Source organism: Aplysia californica, unplaced genomic scaffold (assembly GCF_000002075.1).
Source record: "Aplysia californica isolate F4 #8 unplaced genomic scaffold, AplCal3.0 scaffold00091, whole genome shotgun sequence".
Lineage (NCBI taxonomy): Eukaryota > Metazoa > Mollusca > Gastropoda > Aplysiida > Aplysiidae > Aplysia > Aplysia californica.
In genome coordinates this window covers 905,973-913,846 of record NW_004797361.1, presented here as the reverse complement: position 1 = coordinate 913,846, position 7,874 = coordinate 905,973, and positions in this window count along the sequence as shown.

Genomic DNA, 7,874 nt, shown 5'->3' with positions numbered 1-7,874 from the left:
CACACACACACACACACACGCACACACACACATGCACACGCACACACACACACACACACACACACGCACACACACATGCACTCACACATGTGAAAGGACTCAAAGAAACTACTTACAAACATTCATAATAATATGCATCTCTCTTCACACACACAAACACACACGTGGGTGTGTACATCTCTTTTGACTTTTCAAACATGTATCAAAAGTGACTTGACATCGACATGCCCTATGAGATAGACTATGTATAAGCATGATCTCTAAAGTTATATTTGAGTGAAAGTTGCCGATGGAAGATACATATCTATCTCGGACAATGAATCCGTCCTAGTTTGATTGCTATTTTAATTTGTCTTTTAAAATCGTCCTGTAATCGATGGTTGTCTTTGATCTTTCTCCTTCTGTCTGAAAGTGGCAATGACTTTGTCTGTGCATACACTGATTTCAGAGCCGGTGGTTGCGAGGGGAGCTCTACTGGTAGGTCCTAAATTCTAAATTCTTATTTTCTGTTTATCTATTGTTTTCTGTCTTACTTTTTCCAAACAAAACTAATGCCAGGTCACCTTGACACCCCCCAACCCCTCCCCCAACAACAACAACAACAAAAAACAACCAACAACAAACAAACAAAACCAAAACCCCAGTAAAGATAAAGACAAGACGAGAGAGAGAGAGAGAGAGAGAGAGAGAGAGAGAGAGAGAGAGAGAGAGAGAGAGAGAGACGCGCATTTCCTCCTCGCATGAAAATATAAGTAGATTTGTCTTCGCACTCACTTTGAACAACTTACTCAAGGCAGCTATAAGCAGAAGAACATCTGTTTGAGGTCTCATTATAATGTTTTATCCTCATTAAAAAAATAATTTATCTTAAATCTTACGAATACTTTGCAAATGTTACAGGGAGCCGACAGCAGAATGATCACGTTACAAGTTTTCTCAAACATAATAAGTTGCTTTCATTATACACCTATAGTAACAGTCATCATGTATATTTATGTGCTGAATGACGTTCCCTTTGTTTTGAATGCAAGTGTATCGAGGACCTTAGAATAAACTATTTATAACCTCCTTGAGGTGCACCAACAGGACCAAGGATTCTCTACTACTAGTTGCCTAGCTAGAGAATATTTGATAGGACCTTAGAACAATTTGCAATTTTATTTCTCGTTGCATTCCAGTTCGTGGTTGTTTTTTTTGGTGTACTCTACCGTTTGACTTATTTCTCGCCATTACTTTAAATGTACAGATTGATCATGCGTTTTGGTTGGGGGGTTTTTCGAGAGCATGTTCTGCTAAAATACGAGTGAGTGAAACGTGTTGCTCTCTCTGAAAATGATAAGTGTGTTGTCAGTTAATTGTTGTAGTTTGCTCAAATCGAATCGTTTTGACTAAAATGCTCAAGGGAAACTATAAACGCTTTGTTACGATGTGCAGACAACAAGGTTTGTCGGAGTTGAACGGTTCCACCTAATTCACGCACTGTTACGTCGTTTCACACTGAACTCCCACAGAGAATTAAAAAAAGTTTTAGGAAAAGTTTTACGGCACCTGCAACACAATAAGGTCACATAAGTGCCGAAAAACAGATGTTAGTAGAAAGTAACATAAAAAAGGAGGGGAGTTTAGGACGATACGATATTTGTGATAGGAAAGAACCTGAGCAAAACCACACCAGAGCACCTGCCAACCACCCATACAGAGAATCTAAAGAACTGAATTTATTTCAAAGTCGAATAACGTCATGATAATGGTACGGCTTTCGGTGATTTTTTGTCGTCGGCACGCATCTTGGCATACATACATATATATTATATGCATTAGTAATTCTATCAAAAACTATTATAATTTTTTTTTGCACTGAACAATCGTTGAAACTTTTGAAATGTTGTGAACCATACATTAAACTATTCGTAGGATTGTGTTGCCTATAATCCAGATGCCTGTCGTATTAAATTACTGTTTCTATTGACTAAGAAGCTCAAGAGTGTTGTTGTAGTCTTTGTGAAATGATGTTCGTCGCCACTGGTAGAAACATTCTTTTCCTTTTTTAAATGTTGGTATTATAACTAACGCCCCAGTCAACACCATTTAGATCATTTTAGTGACTTTAGCAATGTTTGATCATATTTAAAACAGCGACCATGTTTTATCAAATGGACTGAGAGGTTAAAGAATGGTACCAACATTCCCAGGAGACATAGATATATAGGCCTTTCATATAGAACAGATAAATTTGGCTACTTTGAAAATTTAGTTTCTGGTACCCAAGATCATTCAGGAGGTATTCTGCCAGTCGGGCCAACCCAGACTGAGAGAGATACAACATCCCAACAGAAAGACGGAGACACTCGATAAAACTTTTCCCCTATTCAGGAATTGGAACTCATGAAGCCTGCATGTGACAGCATAGTGCCTAAACCGCCACACAACAGACACCGGTTGACTGTGGCAGTACACATTGCGTATAACGCTGACAATACCAAGGGGGAAAAATATGAAAAAACACACCACTTACCTCAAAAAAATAAAAATACACACAAACACATACAGTTCTGAGTGACTGATGATTTTATTTGGCAAATCAAACCACGTCATAGTAACGTCATAATAATAATAATTATATTGTACATCATGAGCACATGAAATAAGAATGAGAATGGGAGACTTGCAGCAGCAACGTGTTGGTTGGACGCATTGACAGTTGGGACAATCTTTAGTATTAGTAAGAGTTTTACGGCGCTTGCAACACAAATACATCATAATATAAGTGCCGCAGATTAGAGGTGCTACTAGAGAGTAACATACAAAAAAAAGAAGGAGGAGAGATAAGGACGATAGATATTTGATAGGAAAGAAGGATTAAACCATACCAGAGCAACCACTAACCATCTACATGACGCTTTGTTGACAGTGGAGGAGAACATACAAGTCTTGGATGCAATGATCGGGATCATGACGAGTCTGACCGACTTAATGTTGTCACATGGGATATTATAACACACAGTAAAACCTCGGTATCATACTCCTTTTGGACTCAACCTTTTGAATGTCTTAGCCAATGTACGTATTCGTTGAGTATTAGCCTTTTAGTTTTAGTTTTAGTAAAGAGTTTTACGGCACTTGCAACACAATAAGGTCATATAAGTGCCGAAGATTAGAGGTGTTACAAGAGAGGAACAAACACAAAATAGAAGGAGGAGAGATCAGGACGATAGACGTTTGATAGGAAAGAAGAAGCAAACCACACCAGAGCACCCGCCAACCACCCACTGAGTATTAGCCAAAAAGAGCAAAATTTCCAAATGGGACTAGTGACTTGGCGACAAGCACTTCAAAAAGTGAATGTTATGACCAGTAGAACATTTTAAACTTTTTAAAAAACGTTATACCGAGGTTTTACAGTATACACAACTTCTGTCAAATAATTACACCAGAAACGTGCTCACTCAGGCCACACAGAATGTGATGACCGATACATGATGTACTATATATACTGGATGAGGGGAGAGAGAATGGAGACAAAAACAAAACAAAGACAACTGAACACCATTTGAAATCAAAATTTGCACATAAAAAGGAAACCAGAATACCTTATTGGCAGAGAGAAGAACGTAGGCTTTTCTCGCTGAACTTACAGTTTATAACACAAGAAGGAAATGATTTCTTCCCACCCCAATCACACTGTCAGTCTAACACCCCCCCCCCCCCCCCCCCTTTCTCATGGAAAAAAAAATCACATACATTACATTCTCAGGTCTCCTGTTTTCCTTCAAAAAGAGAAAGCATTTCATACCACTGTCATCTGCCAGGTAGAAAAGACTCCACTCTATGCTGATATTCCACTGTGAACTCCTTGAGCTAGCAAACAGTGCCCAGACAAAAAAGAGAAAGCAGAAAGAACAGAAAGAGAGGAAAGAAGGTAGCATCAATAGGACCACAGACTGATTAAGTAATGGCTTCAAAGGATATTTTTTTGTACAAGTATCATTATATATGTACACATGTACATTATGGCTTGGGGGAGAGGGGGTGGATAGTGTGTGTGTGTGTGTGTGTGTGTGTGCGCATGTGTATGTGTTTTGTTTTAGTAGAGGTTTTACGGCACCTGCAACACAATAAGGTCATATAAGTGCAGAAGATTAGAGGTGTTACAAGAGAGTAACAAACACAAAAAAGAATAGGGTGAGATAAGGTTGATGTTTGACAGGAAAGAAGAAGCAAACCACACCCGAGCACATTTGAAGAGATAAATAAATGCAATAGATACACTGTCAGTCAGACAAACGAATAGAGTAAAACGGAACAAAAGCAAGAACATGAACAGCACTCTCTGCTTCAAAGGCTTATTGTTGCATGATGCCTTCGTTCGCAGAAATTTCTGCATTACGCTAATTGATGGTTAAACAACGCCTTCCCCCACACAAACTTTTGAACTGCTCTGATGGTTGAACAACACTCACAGAAACTTCTACATTGCACCCATGGAATACGACCCAATTGTGCAAAGACACACAAAAACTTCAGAATTTGCCAAAGCCCTCTACTCTCAGTCAGTTATGGTCTTGTCATGACTAAAATATTCCCTTTTACTCCCTGCAATGGATTTATTATCACAAACGAAACAAAGCCATTGAAACCCCCCCCCAAAAAAAAACCTGTCCCAAGAGCAGAAATTGTACCTGCACAAATCAACACACCCAAACACTCTCAACTCCGAGATTCAAGAAAAGGCTTGGGGGGGGGGGGGAGTCTCTCATTTAATAAAAATGAAAGAAAACTATTTGAAAATTCAAATCCATCATTTTGCCTCAAGCTGCTCACATGTAAGCAAGGTCAACCACAGGAAAGTAAGAGTAAAAAAAAACCCCCAACAAACAACTAAATAATGCCACTGGAAAAAAAAAGGGAGACACTTGAAAAACTTGTAAATCTTCACCTTATTGGTTGTTGTAGGTAAACCAAATATAGGCCCCCCACAGAGGAAAAAAAATAATGCACAAGAGAAGAGACATAGCTCTAAAAGTTTCCCTTCATAACACTGATTAAACCTTAGCCACAACTACTTCAATGTTCACATGTATATGTACCAAAACGAAACAGACTGTCATCAATATCTAACACAAACTCAATCTACAGCAAGAGAAGCTACAATGTACGGCCACTCCCCAGTCTCCACTGGGTACCCCATAAGAGCTTGTTTTGTATATTATGTCAGTGTTCGACAGCACTTGTAACACAAAAAGGTCGTAAGTCGTTTAAATGCCGAAGTTTAGGGGTTACAAGGAGAGCAACAAACACAGAGAGGAGATAAGGACTAAAAATATTTGATAGGAAAGAAGAAGCAAACCACACTAGAGCATCCATCAACCACCCACCACAAAAGCTTGCCAGACGAAAACTATGTGGGTGGGGGGTGAGAGAAGAAACGAATATGGACAAGATAATACTCTGTTAAAGAGCAAAAAAATTCAAGAAAACATACAACCAGCGCAAGGGTGCTCTTACATATACACACAAAATACTCTAGTTCTACAGCACTTATTACACAAATAGATAATATAAGTGCCAGAGATTAGAGCTGTTACTAACATGTACAAAGAAAAGAAGGAGGAGTAATAAGGATAATAGATGCTTATTTTTTAGCTTTAGTAAGAGTTTTTAGTAGAGGTTTTATGGCACTCACAACTGCATGAGGTCATATGAGCGCCAAGGGGTGGATGTCAGCAGAGAAGTCTTTACAGGGAATCAGGCTTACTCTGCTCACCTCTCTCGCTTCAGCAGCACAAAGTCTGCTTCGACTATGAAGGCACCCCAGAAATAGCAGGTCACAAGAGTGTAACAAACATACAAAAGAAGAAGAGGAAAATTGACGATAGTAAGGATTAGGACAGAAAAAGCAGCACTTCCCTGTTTTAGTTCAGGCACAGTTATGAGCATGACATTGTTAGATCAGCCCATTTACAATTCTACTGTGCACTAGAATGAGAAATGTCCCCCCTTTGGGAATGGCCTAAAGATACTTACCGCCCCAGGGGGATAGTAAGAGCTTTCAACACTTGTCACAAAAAAAGGGTATGATAAAAGTGCATTAGATAGGAGGTGTTCTAGAGAAAACATAAAAAGGTAAAAAAAGAGGAGAGGACAATAAATGTTGAATTCGAAAGAAGGAGCAAACCACATTATAGCCACAGCGCTTGCCAAGCATCCATAAGCACCCCCATACATAAACCCACAATGCACTGGTATATACTCTAAGGTATCGAATAAACGGGGGGCGTGGCGTGGCGGACAAAGTGGTCCAAAAAAATTAATAAACGGGGTGTGTGAGTTTAAAATGTTTTTAAAGGGGGGAGGGGGGGCAGGTGCCACATTTAACCTCACACCCCTGAACTAGTAGGCTAGTAGGAACAAATCTCTTTCATTTCTCCTTCAGTGAATAAAAGCACAAGAGATCATGAAATTTTAGTGATTTTGATAAGTTACTGTGACAACTTTTCCCATTTAGGAAAAAAACAGTTTCATAGAAAAATATAGCCAAGCTGGAAAATAATAAACAGGGAGTATGGAACAAGGAGCGGGGGCGTGGTATGCAAAAAACCTGAAAATTAATAAGCGGGGAGGGACGCTTATTCGATACCTTAGGGTACAAACAAACCCACACATCCAAACTAGAGAAGACAAACGCCCACAGCCCATAAGCCTTCCCAAGACAATCAGGGATTCAGTTTGATACAAAAGCCCACAGAGCGGTATGTACAAAAGCACCTCCATAGAGCCACAGCCATGCCAGAAACTATGTACATTTGTGTCCATACCCAGACCTGCCAACCACTCTATCACCAACACTTGGGAGTTTTCCTCAGATTTCTCCCCCAACCAATAGGAGTTCGGGACCCCCCCCCCCCCAGAAACTGTAGAACAGCCACGGATTAGAAATATGTGACAAACCAACCACTGAAAATTAGTGTATTGCAAATACACGCAAAAACCCCCCCCCCCCGGTGTATTTTCACATGACTTACAATGAGCCGCACGAATGCTGCAAATAATAATGGTTTATTTGTATTAAAAAGTGCTTCTAGAGCTGCATTTTACGGGCATGGGCACTACAGAAATGATTCCCATAATTATTATGTATGACAAGTCATATCCAACTTGACTGAAACAGAATTCAAGGGGAAAAAAAAGTGCAAATCCATTAGGATTCTTCTACTGGCAAGAAAAAATATTCGATCGGAGAGCTCCAGTGTTATCAGAGTACTTAGCAGGTCTGTATACCAGATGTGACTAGCTGTCAGAAGTTAACATCATGACCTTTCAACCACAACAACACGTACCCATTGGTCACTATAAAAATTTCATTCACAATAAATATACATAACAAATAATCATGACAAGACAGTGAATCAGAAACTATGTAAAAGTTTTAAAAACAAAAACTGAAAAGAGAACATTAAATTCCCACACAGAGACAACTGACTGGTATTTAGATGAGATGCTGATATATTCTGCATATTGATGAGCTTTGGCATGCATATTCACATACCTTTACTGTACAGTTCTGCAATCATAATCAAACAACCAGCTTGGGAGCACGTCTAGACACTGAACTATCCATGAACAAAAACTGAAATATTACTAACTGCTCTTTTCCTACACATGTGTGAATAGTGAAAACCATATACAGTGTAGTCCACTTAAACCGAAATCTGCAGGACTGCCAGAACCCGGTTTTTCCGAGGTTGCTCAAAATAAAAGGGGAAAAAAATCAGGGATTTTATTTTCAACGTTTAATGCGCTTTCCAGATTAACTGTGTTCAGTTTGTGCAGACTCTACGGTATATTATATCGTCCTTACAACTGGTTCTCAATCT